We start from the raw sequence: 13211 nt of genomic DNA, 5'->3' as shown, positions 1-13211 counted from the left end.
TCTTGCCCAAAGAACGTTTCGTTCTGCCTCTACATTGGACTAGAGTTTCTCAGAAATATTTATCATTAGTCAATATTTACATTTTTTATTCCTGCCGATTGCTATGTTTGTTCAATATACTGAAACTTACTATATTTGAATATAGAATCCAAAAGTAAATTTCCTAGCATATACACGATATTCCTATTTCCCAGCATTCAATCCAAGAAGTTAGTATTTCTCCTACTCACTTGAACCAAAGAACATGGTCTATTTCAAGTATTCAAATCCTAGGTGCCATCTAGAGGCTCTGGCCACAGTGACTAAGCAGACATCAAATGAACCATATCTGGGTTAACAACATTAGTTACAACATTTTGATTGATATGACACATCTATTGAGAAAGCTCACCCATCCATATCGTCTGGTTTTATTGAGCCATCACGCATTTCTTTGGGCATTTAGAGACACAGCTAATTCTTATAGTTAGTGAGCTTATGCAAAGAGGGACACAAAGGAATTTGCCTAAGGCAGAGGTGGAGTTAGAAGTTATTCATAACTCCTTTACATGCTCTGGGTGAACTTATATTTGTTGAAGATAATATCATCACTTTAATTTTGTGCCCATAAGACTAGGTAGTCCATAGGTAGTCCATATCTGTAATTAATGGGGCTGTTACCATGCCAACAGTTCTGAAATGGCAATTTACCACCAACAGTTCTTGAAATGACAATTTACCACCAAGGACCTAATGTAAGTTATTTGGTTCAGTTGATTACATATTTGAAAGCCCTTTTGCTGTGCCATCACCTATTCGAACACTTTAAATGATATTCTGTATTTTTCCAGAGGAGCAAAATCTCTTAAGGTATGTATCCATGTATAATATATATTCTTTCAATTCTCAATTCTCATTGTCCAGCCAAAACGACATTTAATTAGCTTGCTATAAAGATACCTCTAGTATAGTGATGAAAATGACATTTTCATATATTTACACTTTAAGAACTTACTATTATCGTCAAGAAAAACAGAAATAATCAAGCTGACTGGATTCTCCTAAACACATGAATGTGAACTTGCCATTTATAAGATGGAAGTAAATGAAACAGTGATGTACTATTAATGACTGAACCGTTGTTATCAGCCATGATTAAAATTTTGTTAGAAATTGTACGAAGACAATCTGGAATTGGTATGAACTTAATTTTTTTTTTTTTGGTCTTTTTGCCTTTTCTAGGGCCACACCTGCGACATACGGAGGGTCGCAGGCTAGGGGTCTAATCAGAGCTGTAGCCACCGACCTATGCCAGAGCCACAGCAACGCGGGATCCGAGCCGCGTCTTCGACCCACGCCGATCGTCAACCCACTGAGCAAGGGCAGGGACCGAACCCGCAACCTCATGGTTCCTAGTCGGATTCGTTAACCACTGCGCCACGACGGGAACTCCTGAACTTAATTTTTGAAGTATGATCAATTTAAATGTCATTGTAAATCATTAAAAATTCTTCTCTTGGAGTTCCCGTCGTGGCGCAGTGGTTAAGGAATCCGACTAGGAACCATGAGGTTGTGGGTTCGATCCCTGCCCTTGCTCAGTGGGTTAAAGATCCGGTGTTGCTGTGAGCTGTGGTCACTTTTTTCTCTTTTTATATGAATATCACTTTTTTCACTTTTTATATGAATAATGACTCTCAGACATTATTTAATAGGCATTGTGCTAAGAAATGCTCATATGAACCTAGATGGATTCAGAGTGCATGCGTGTACAAACTAACGTTGATTCATTTGCTGCCTTAGGTTATCATTGTAAGACATGGGTATAAGATATTTATGAACGTGGTTTGTTTAAAAAATGTCTAGACTAGTGTGCACATCATCAAATTTAATCGTTAGGGCCGAATCGTGTTCCCCCCAAATTCATATGTTGAAGTCCTGAATTCCAGTATCTCAGAAAGTTAACTGTTGTGAGATAGACCTTAAAGAGGTAACTGTGTTAAAATGAAGTCACTAGGATAGACCCTCCAACATGGCTTATAAGAAGAGGAGTTTAGGACACAGAGTCACACTGGGGGAAGACCATGTAAAGATACAGAGATAAGATGGCCCCCTGAAAGCCTCAGCAGAAACCAACCATGCTGACACCTTCATCTCAGTCTTCTAGCCTCCAGAATTGTGAGAAAATAAATTTTGTTGTTTGAGACACCCAAGCAGTTGTACTTTATTATGGCAGCCCCAGCAAAGCGATGCAATAATATATACAGAGTTGTCACTTATGTATATTCAACTGCCATGTATATGGCCTTTCAGCTTCAAAATTTGGTTCAAGAAGCAAGACAGCTTGGTGTTTGCAGTCATTCTTAAATGGAAGATTATAGATTGTTTGCATATGTTATTTTGCTAGCATAGGGTAATCCTGTGGCATAAAAGGGCAGTGGTAAGGAAGAATCCAGTTTTTTTTCTCAACTCTGATAGTCCATCTATGAGGAGAGTGTCATCAAATTCTGCCTTAAGTGGGCAGCGGGTTGGGGGAAGAGGCTGTGCTGACATAGGCCACATCCATTCTTGTTCTGTGCGGCCTCTTGCTTCCATTAAATTCCACACGTCTAGCCAGGTAAAGGAAGAATTAATAGCACACATACATGTGTGTGTTAGTAGTTTCCAACCTAAATTCTGTACTAGTCAAATCATCAATTGAATGATTTGGTGATAGAATATAAACATTTCAGGGAGTTCCCACCTTGACTAGTATCCATGGGGATGCGGGTTTGATCTCTGGCCTTGCTCAGTGGGTTAAGGATCCGGCGTTGCAGTGAGCTGTGGTGTGTGTCACAGACACGGCTTGGATGGTGTTGCTGTGGCTGTGGTGTAGGCTGGCAGCTGTGTCTCTGATTCATCCCCTAGCCTGGGAACCTCCACATGCCGCAGGTGTGGCCCTAAAAGGAAAAAAAATTAAAAAAACATTTCAGGAGTTCCCGTCATGGCGCAGTGGTTAACGAATCTGACTAGGAACCATGAGGGTGCAGGTTCGATCCCTGACCTTGCTCAGTGGGTTAAGGATCCAGTGTTATCGTGAGCTGTGGTGTAGGTTGCAGACACAGCTCGGATCCGGCGTTGCTGTGGCTCTGGCATAGGCCAGTGGCTACAGCTCCGATTCGACCCCTAGCCTGGGAACCTCCATATGCCATGGGAGCGGCCCTAGAAAAGGCAAAAGACAAAAAAAAAAATTTTTCAGACAAACTAGGTCTTGAAACTTTTTACTTCCCACATACCTTTTCTTAGGAAACTTTTGAAGGCTATTCTCCATCAGATGAGAGAGAAAATCAAGAGACAGAGAAGCATGGGCTAGAGAAGACAGGGGGTACCAGGAGGACTGTAAGCAGAGCTCCAGCATGACAGCTGTGCCCCTGATGTAACCGGCTGGTCCCAGTTGTAGCAATTTGACTCAAGATGTACTGCCACTATGGTACCCTCTTTTTTAACCTGAGGACAGAGGGCCCAATTGAGCATAACTCAGATTCTAATCTGTTCTGGCTTTACCCTTTGCTGGTAAATTTTCTGATCTGCTGTCCAGGTCCTTCTGCCTGGACCAGCCAATGACACCATTGGTACATATGTAGCACATATTCGTAATCACATCATCTGCCGATGGACATTTAAGCTGCTTCCGGGTCCTGGCTATTGTGAATAGTGCTGCAATGAACATAGGGGTGCATGTGTCTCCTGGGTTATTTCCATTTCAGTGTTCTAGATTAGCGGATTCATATATTTTCAATCAGTGTTTTAGATCTCAACATTCTGGGCTTGTGAGGAATATAGGTTTCTTTTTTGTTTGTTTGTTTGTTTTACCACACAGGTGAACGCTCAAGTAAAGAATAGAGACTTAGTAATTGCACTGTCTTCAGTGAAGAACTACTGAATCTATCTAGAGTCTGTCATAATATCCTAATGGTGTTGGTTACGTTGTAATTTAAAGGCTTGACAAGTAATCTATTGCAGAAATGCAATTTTTAGGTGTTTATAAATCCCATGGTGCTGATACTTTTCATATAGGTTGTCAACTATAGTATGAAATTTTATTTCTATAGGTTTAGATTTATAGGTGTGTTTTAGAAATAAGAAGATAGTCTATCATTCATTGATAAAGAGTTGGGCCAAATCCAGAGAAGATGAAGACATTCTGACCAGGCTACCCGCATAGTAGTTTGGAGGCAGCGCCTTTAACATAATGTGTACAACACTTATGAAGGGAGCAACGATAGTCAAATTTTTCTTCCAGTAAATGAGAATAAAAAATATCAAATGAGAAGGTTGAAGGTAATTAGATTTCAATGCTCTTGAATTTTTCAGGTAAGTATCTCAATGAGGGGAATCTTAATGTGTTCCATTTCATGCATATGCATCAGTTGACTTCCATTTCTCAGTTCCAGCAAATGCATAGGAAATAAGTGTAGATTTAGATGACACATTAGTTCTGATGGAGCTAGACTAGGAAAGTGAAGGGATTTTCAGAAAAGAAGTGTAGTTCATCCCAATGAGCTGGACTTGCCAGTTGTGTCCTAGAGAAGCACTCATTGCTTAGGGAGATTGCAGGTGTTATTTTGTCCCCATATCCCCCCTTCTCCCCACTCTTCCTCCATGATCTTCCAGAAAGCCTGGAATAGGGCCTTGTACTTGAAGTGTGTTGACTTGCATTCCCTTTAGACAGGGCTTCTTTCTTCAGAGGAGCATCCCTTCAGCATGAGTGGCTGTCATAGAACAAAAAGAACACTACTGCCTGGGTCTGAATGTAATCTTAACCTCTCTATTTGAACCTGGCTATTCAACTTCGGTTCACTGATTACAGAGTTCCTACTCTGTGTTAGGAATGAGGCCAGAGTAAGTCAAGCTCCAGGTTTTGAGGTTGGGATCTGGCATTGCTGTGAGCTGTGGTGTAGGTTGCAGATTCGGCTCAGATCCCAAGTTGCTGTGGCTCTGGCGTAGGCCGGGCAGCTACAGTTCCCATTAGACCCCTAGCCTGGGAACCTCCATATGCCACAGGAGCAGCCCTAGAAAAGGCAACAAAAGAAAAAAAAAGATAAAAGATCCAAAATCACTAACCTAACCCTCCACAATAATAGAGTGGAAAAACAAAGCAAGTAAATTGCAAAACACATTGAAAGGAAGAAGTAATGAAAATTCAAGAAAAACATTAATGAAATAGAGAATGGAAAAATGATAGTGAAAAGAATCAATGAAAACGAAAGTTGATAATGTGCAGCAACCAACAAAACTGACAAAACTAGATAGGCAGACCAAGAAAAAAATGAGATAGGATGACTGTTTTCAGTTCAATTCTGTTTTATTCCATTCTAATAAATAGAAATTTATTGAATGTCTACTGTGGGTCAGATGCTGCTAGGCACTCACTGTCAGTTACTCTTCAAAACAGCATGGGAAAATGATGTTTTTATTTTCCCTGTTTTATAGGTGAATTTAATGGGCTTAGAGAGGTTATAAGCCTTATCAACGTGATCATACAAATAGTAACAAATAGGGTGAGAGTGAAATAAAAGTCTTTTGGCTCCAAACTCCCTCTTTTTCCCATCGCACCAGAATACTGTGTGGCAAGCCCTACTGCTCGGACACAGTTAAAAAGCAGGTCTTTAATCTGGCTGTTCACCCATTCTCAAAGCTGAGGACACCTCGCAAATATTGACTAGTGTTCAGCCTCCCCATTTATCAGTAATGGGACCTGAGACTTAGATGCACAGGACAAGATAGCTAATTTGCTTACTTTTCTTCCTTTGGAACAAGTTAATTTCTCTGGGCTTTCTTTTTCTCATTTCTGTAATAGGTTTAACAAAATCACTCATGACACATGAGTAGTGTGAGTATTCAGTCTACTGATTTCTTTAGATAAATCTGGTTTGACTATTGGCCCTCCCTAATCTAGGCCACACCCGTAGTCATTTGTTTATTGACTGGCTCATTCATTCAACATTTATTAAGCATTTACTTCATGCCAACTTGTGTGTACATGGTACAAGGGATTCAGCTGTGAATGAGACAGACACAGCTCCTGCCCTTGGAGCCAGATGGTCTATAAACCATCCAAGACAGGCATGAACCAAGCAATTATAATGAGCTATGACAGCAGTAGGTGGTACTATGGAACTAGTCCAGGGGATCTAGAAAGACCCATGCCTGGAAGAGGTGATATGTAAGCTAACTGAGAACGAAAGGATGAATGAAAGTGACCAGGCAAAGGAGGAGGAATGTAGGATAAGGTTAAACACATTGGTTATCAACGTTAATGGTGACAGATGACTGCCAACCTCAGCTTTTTCCTCCCTACCTCTCCAGCTCCAACTTCAGAAAAGAATAGTATTCCTTCCCAGGCACAAAGCCTTCATAAGTCATCCAATCCCATCAGCCTCTGGCATTGTACTTGGCCATAGGGAAGCAGCTGTAAGGATTAATGACCTTGTAGGAAAGAAGTCTCCCCTGCCAACACACCCACCCAGTTAATCAAGAAAGGCTCACCCTCGGCCACATCCATTCAGGGCTTTACACACTTTTCATATTCGCTTGGTTCTTGTCTACTTTTAAAACCATCCACATCTCTCTTGGATGTTTAAAGACTTTTCTAGAAAATGAGTTCAGTGAGAACTGTGGATAGGATGGCAGAGGTGGGGTGGCAATAGAGCTATCTACAGAATAAGGCAACTTTTCCCCTGAAGTTTCCAGTCCGTGTGAATGTGGATAGTGTGGGTAACGTGTGAATAGATCTTTTCATCTTTCTTATGTGAGCCAGTATTCATTTACCCCAACCTTCACAACTCCTCTTTGTTTTTCTTTTCTTTTCTTTTGACTCAGATTTTATCTCTGTCCCCAGGAGCAAAAGAAACTAATGATTACTACAAGGGTAGCCTAGTCAGCAGTCTCCTGTCTTAAAATTGTGCTATGTGAGTTGGAAGCCGACAGTGGTTTAAAAAAATAATAAATCATTTCTGAAATCTTTGAGTAGTTTTGAAAAACACCATTGTCTCTTGGTTAAAGTGTTACTAGGTTTCTTACATGATCTATGTATTCCTGTTGTTCTGTCAGTTGAGTACCTGTCATCTGTAGCTTAATGGGCCTATGGCACTTTGCTTATCTAGGTCACTCTGTGCGAAGGGAGACTTCTTGATTCTCTGCACCCTTTGGCTCTTTGATTAGTATCTATACATTTATGCCCTTCTTGAGCTGTTCATCAAATATTTCTTGATCAAGGCTCTGGGGAGGGACTGGGAAGGCTCCAAGAAAAAAAAGACATGATCCCTGTCCCTAAGGGATTCAAAGAAAAAAGCATACACAAGCAGATAACTCACGAGGTGGTGTGATAAATAGTGTGACAGTGATGTGTACAAATTGCTGTGGGACTACAGCAGACAGAGGGATGCTGTCCCTCAAGTTGCCAACCGTCCCTACAGGGGATGAGAGTGTTTGACTCATGTTCATCAAATCACAGTATCAGAGGTTTTGGAATAGCATCGTGATGGGTGGCTGAGGCTCATCAAGTGAGCCTATGACCTTTGAGAATTAAAGTTGCACTTTCATGTATGTATTCTGTGCCCTAATCGCATGGTCACAAGAATGCTACAAAACAGTGGTCTTTGACTCAGGGATCGCCAGCAAAATCTCTATAACTTGAACACCCCTTTCCACAGTTTCCTGCTGTGTAGCACTGGGAACTATATGTAGTCACTTATGATGGAGCATGATAATATGGAAAAAAAAAGAATGTATACATGTATGTGTAACTGGGTCACCATGCTGTACAGTAGAAAAAAAAATGTATTGGGGAAATAAACTTAAAAAAAAACAGTTTTTTTAAAAAAAGAAGTCTTTCACTTTCCTATTTCTGAACATCCTCTAGCTTCCCCACCTTATCCCGTATCTCTTGGGTTTTACGGAAATGGTTTGGAATTTTGGTTCCTGGTTCTACATATTTTCAATTGGAAAATGTCTCTTCTGTTTCAAAAATTCTTGCAAAACACTTTTATTAGTTTCTAGTATAATTATCTTCATTTTTTAGGCATAATTACGAAAATGATATGATTCACTGTTCAATGCTGTTTCTTGTACTTTGTTCAGAAGAATTTTGTTCTGATTTAATTCCCATTTAGCTAGAATGTTTCTTTGGGTGAGTTCCTCAGAAAGCACCTTCTCAGCCTTTGCAAGTTTTAAAATATCTTTTTTTGGGATCTTTCGCCTAAGTGAGACCTTGACCAATATATCTTTCTTGGGTCACAGTTCTTTCATCTCAGTAGACTGTAGTTGTTGCTACCTTGCATTCTAGCTTCTAGTCACACATGAGTTGCTGGGTGCTACTCTGTTTATCCTCCTCTAACAAGAAAACTTTTCTTTCATTAGAAGGTTTTAAGAGTATTTTTTTAACCTTGGAGTTCAGGAATTTAATCATTGTAGGTCCAACTATGTCATTATTTCATTAACCTTGTCTGGGTCTCAGCAGCTCTTGGAGTCTTAAAACTCAAGTTACTATTTAGCTCAAGAAAGTTGTTGCTCTTATACCATTGATGATTTATTTCTCTTCTATCTGTTCCTCTTTTGTTCCTGGAGCTCCTAGCAATCATGTTGGGTTTTCTGGATCTTTCCTCAGTGCCTTTTTTAATTCATTAAATCCATTTCTTTGTATTTTTGCTCTACACTATGGGGTTGTTCCTTTTTTTCAAAGACATCTTACAGAAAACCCATTTGAATTTTAGTAGGGACTATTCCTCTTAAAAATTTCTTTATTGGCGTTTCCGTTGTGGCTCAGCAGTAATGAACCCAACTGGTATCCATGAGGACACAGGTTCGATCCCTGGTCTCGATCCGTGGGTTAAAGGATCCGGAGTTGCCATGAGCTGTGGTGTAGGTCGCAGATGAAGTTTGGATTGTTGCTGTGACTGTGGCGGAGGCTGGCAGCTGCAGCTCCGATTTGACCCCTAGCCTGGGAACTTCCATATGCCTCAGGTGCAGCCCTAAAAAAATTTTTTTTAAATTCTTTATCGATCTAAAAAACACAGATATCAGGAGTTCCCTTGTGATGCAGTGGGTTAAGGATCTGGTGTTTTCACCACTGTGGCTCAGATTGCAGGTTTGATCCCTGGCTCAGAAACTTCGCATGCCACAGGGATGACAAAAAGAAAAAGAAAAAGAAAAAAAACTTCAGATATACAGATACATTTGTCAGTTCTCGAAGCTTTTTGTGCATAAGTTGAATCCTCTTAAGATCTCATTAAACTTTTATTAAATTCTCTTCTGCTTTTTATTAATTATCTCTCTGTAAGAGCCATCCTACTTAGATCGTTCATCTTTATAAACAGCTTGAGGTCTTACTCTTAGACTATTAAGGTCAAAAGCTTTCTCAGTTTACCCAAAGTTAAGGCCGGGTAGTGCTACATCAACAGATGACAAGAGATATGGTGGGAGTTTATCCTCCAGGGGGCAAGTAGTCAACGGTTTGGCAAATTGGGACTCTTATGCAAGTCTAGGTGCGGAGAGACTCGTGAGAGGTTATATCAATTTGATAACATTGGCAGGAACAGCTGGCCCCTCCCAGAGCTGCACACAGATGTTCCTCTCCCTGTTGTGAGGGAACCCTCGAGAGCAAACTGAACTCCACCTACCCTCATCCATCAACACCCCCCCCCCAAGGAACCTCGGAGTCTTCTTTGTTCCATATTGCCTCAGAGACTCAGGTCTGTAAAGTTCGGGGTTCTAGGTCAACTAACCTGTCATCAATAACCATTGAATTTCTACAACTGAATAATCTGCTGTGACTCTATATCTCTGATGTCATCATACGTCTTATCTAGGTTCCAGCATGTTGTTACAGCTCCTTTTAGTTGTTCAGCTGGCCTTGCAAAGTCATCAGGAAGAGAGAATCAAGGGTCTGACCTCAGGATCCACTTTTCTGAGACGATCCCTCTCCTCCACCTCCATCCCCAGCAGCTGCCTCACTGAAGAGGGAGATGGGAGAGTGAGGTTGTACATCTAATACCCTGCACTTTCTCTTTCATTTGCCCACCGACGCCACTGCCTTATACTCTCATGGTCCCAGTTCTCCGTTATCAGGAGTGACATGGTTCTTTAGATTTCTTCTTTTTTTTTTCTTCTTTTTAAGGCTGTACCCACGACATATGGAGGTTCCCAGGCTAGGGGTCGAACAGGAGCTACAGCTGCTGCCACAGCCACATCTACAGCAATGCAGGATCCAAGCTGCACCTGCGACCTACACCACAGCTCATGATAATGCCAGATCCTTAACCCACTGAGTGAGTTCAGGGATCAAACCCGCATTCTCATGGATCCTAGTCAGGTTCATTAACCACTGAGCCATGAAGGTAACTCCTAGATGTATTCTGTGTTATAGCCCATGACCCCAAGAGGTCACAGTGGCCCTCGGGTATAAGTAGCCTGTGACTATGAAGTACTCAAAATCATCTCTTTCTTATGACCCCTGCTAAGCTCCCAATAGTGTGCTTGTCCTAGCTTGGGCCCTTTCTCTCACACACACACACTCTTCACTGCTTGGAAGGCAACGCTTTTGACCTGATCAGTCAAGAGCTGCTCAGTGGGCCCATAGGTCTATCAGGTAAACAAATCCTGACTGGCGCCTCCAGCTGGACCGCCAGATACACCCAAATTCAGAGTCAATGCCAGTTCTCTTATCTAGTAGATTGGGTGTGAGGCTGAAATAAGAAAATGTTTATAAAACTGTTGTGTACAGAGGCCCCCCACTCAATGGAATTGCCTTCACTTTTGTTCTACGTGCATGTGTGTGTGTGTGTGTGTGAGAGACATTTGAGCTTGTGTGCTATATTTAAGGGCACATTAGTGCTTCCTCCAGGGTTTATTTTCCCCTTTCATGCAAGGTATCTTACCAGTTTTTTTAATTGAAATGCAAAACAAGACATTTATTTATGATTTGTATCTAACTTTAGGAACGAGAAGGAGGGTGATAAAAAGCCTTCCACGTAGCATAGTTTTAAATGCTATGCCATCTCCTCGCTCCTACATGGCCCTTTGGCTGTCTCAAAACTCCTTGGGATTCATATACTGTGAGACCAGGAAACCGACTCCTCTCATGTGTATATACTTACATCGCATTATTCACTTAGCCGAATGCATATTTGAATTATATGGTTTGGGACTTTTTCACGTGTCCTCATTGTGACTCCTGTTTTATTAGACATTTCTTAAGAGCACAGGCCTGATTTACTTTGTTCTTTGCACCTTCTCTCTACTTGATGTAATACAGCAGCACCATGTCCGGGAAATAGAACTAAAGCAATTTAAACAGCACGCCTCCCGCCCCCACGACTCAAAGTGAAAAGGCATCTTTTTCTCTCCTAGAAAGATGTATCAGGGGACACACACATGCAAATGTTTCCCTTTTCAATGATGTTCCCTATATATATGTAAAACTATATATGCCCTTGGTCCCACCTTTAGGAATTGGAGTTTGTTTTATTAATGAAAGACTATGAATGCATTCCCCTCACCATGTATGGTGGTGATGCTGGAGAGCAGGAGGGAAGGAGTGAAGGAGAAAAGAGGATGGATAGACAGATGTTAGCAATTTTTTTTTTTTTTTAGGGCTACACCTGCAGCATATGGAAGTTCCCAGGTTAGAGATTGAATCTGAGCTGCAGCTGCTGGCCTACGCCACAGCCACAGCCACAGCCATGCCAGATCCAAGCTGTACCTTCGACCTACACCATAGCTCACAACACCACCAGATCCTTAACCCACGGAGCAAGGTCAGGGATCAAACCCATATCCTCATGGATACTAGTTGGGTTTGCTACTGCTGAGCCACAATGGGAACTCTGATGATAGCACTTTTGTGCTTAGTTTTTGGAAATTGCCTTTAATATCTGTCTCTCAAGAGGCTTTTTGAGGAGTTCCTGTCGTGGCTCAGCAGAAATGAATCCCACTAGCATCCATGAGGACGCAGGTTCAATCCCTGGCCTTGCTCCGTGGGTTAAGTATCTGGCGTTGCCTTGACCCGGGGTGTGGGTCGCGGATGTGGCTTGGATCCCATGTTGCTGTGGCTGTGGCATAGCCTGGGAACCTCCATATGCTACAGGTGCGGCCCTAAAAACAAAAACAAAAACGAAAACAAAAAACAAAAGCAAAAAAAAAAAAAGAGGCTTTGTTTGTTTGTTTTGTCTTTTTTAGGGCCGCATCTGCGGCATATGGAGGTTGACAGGCTAGGGGTTGAATCGGAGCTGTAGCTACTGGCCTACACCACAGCCACAGCAGTGCCAGATCTGAGCCGCATCCGCAACCTACAGCACAGCTCATGGCAATGCCTGATCCCTAACCCACGGAGTGAGGCCAGGGATCGAACCCGCAACCTCATGGTTCCTAGTCAGGTTCATTAACCACTGAGCCATGATGGGAACTCCAAAAGAGGCTTTTTGAAATCAAGGCTAGGTCCTTGATAGAAGACAAGATGGTCGAAGCCCTAGTTTGACCCTTTACCCACAAGATTGGTATCTGAGTGCTGACTCTGATCCTTACCTGTGCTCCTTCCCTTTAACTTCCAATAAGTGATGAGTAGAGGAGCTGGGTCTCAGAGACAGAGAGAGGTGAATTCATTACCTGAATTTCAACATTCTATTTTATGGGAGACATTTCAGGCCAGAGCTCCCATGGCCTGTTTTGTGGCAAACAGAATAAAAGAAAATCCTAAGGTCATGAGAAAAACATAACTCCTTGAGGGCTGGCATAAAGGGGGCCTGCCTGCTCCTTTGAATTTGGGGGGCTAATTAAAACCAGTATCTTAGGAAATATGGTGCTGGAGAGAGAACACAGTCAGTTGTTATTGCAGAATCTGTCACGAGGGCTGACTGGTATGTTTATGGCTAAAAGACATTTGAAAGCACAAGAGAAAAAATATTGTTCTGCGAATAGCGCAGGAAAATGTAATCTATGGTCAGTCCCACTGTGGAATATATAATCCTAGTAATGAGTGCTGAAATGGGCTACCTGGAACCTGGTTTAAAGTTGCATTATAGGAGCTCCCGTCGTGGCTCAGTGGTTAACAAATCCGACTAGGAACCATGAGGTTGCAGGTTCGATCCCTGGCCTTGCTCCGTGGGTTAAGGATCTGGCGTTGCCATGAGCTGCGGTGTAGGTTGCAGACGTGGCTCAGATCCCAAATTGCTGTGGCTGTGGCGTAGGCCGGCAGCTAC

Source organism: Phacochoerus africanus, chromosome X (assembly GCF_016906955.1).
Source record: "Phacochoerus africanus isolate WHEZ1 chromosome X, ROS_Pafr_v1, whole genome shotgun sequence".
Lineage (NCBI taxonomy): Eukaryota > Metazoa > Chordata > Mammalia > Artiodactyla > Suidae > Phacochoerus > Phacochoerus africanus.
This window is presented reverse-complemented; position numbering follows the sequence as displayed.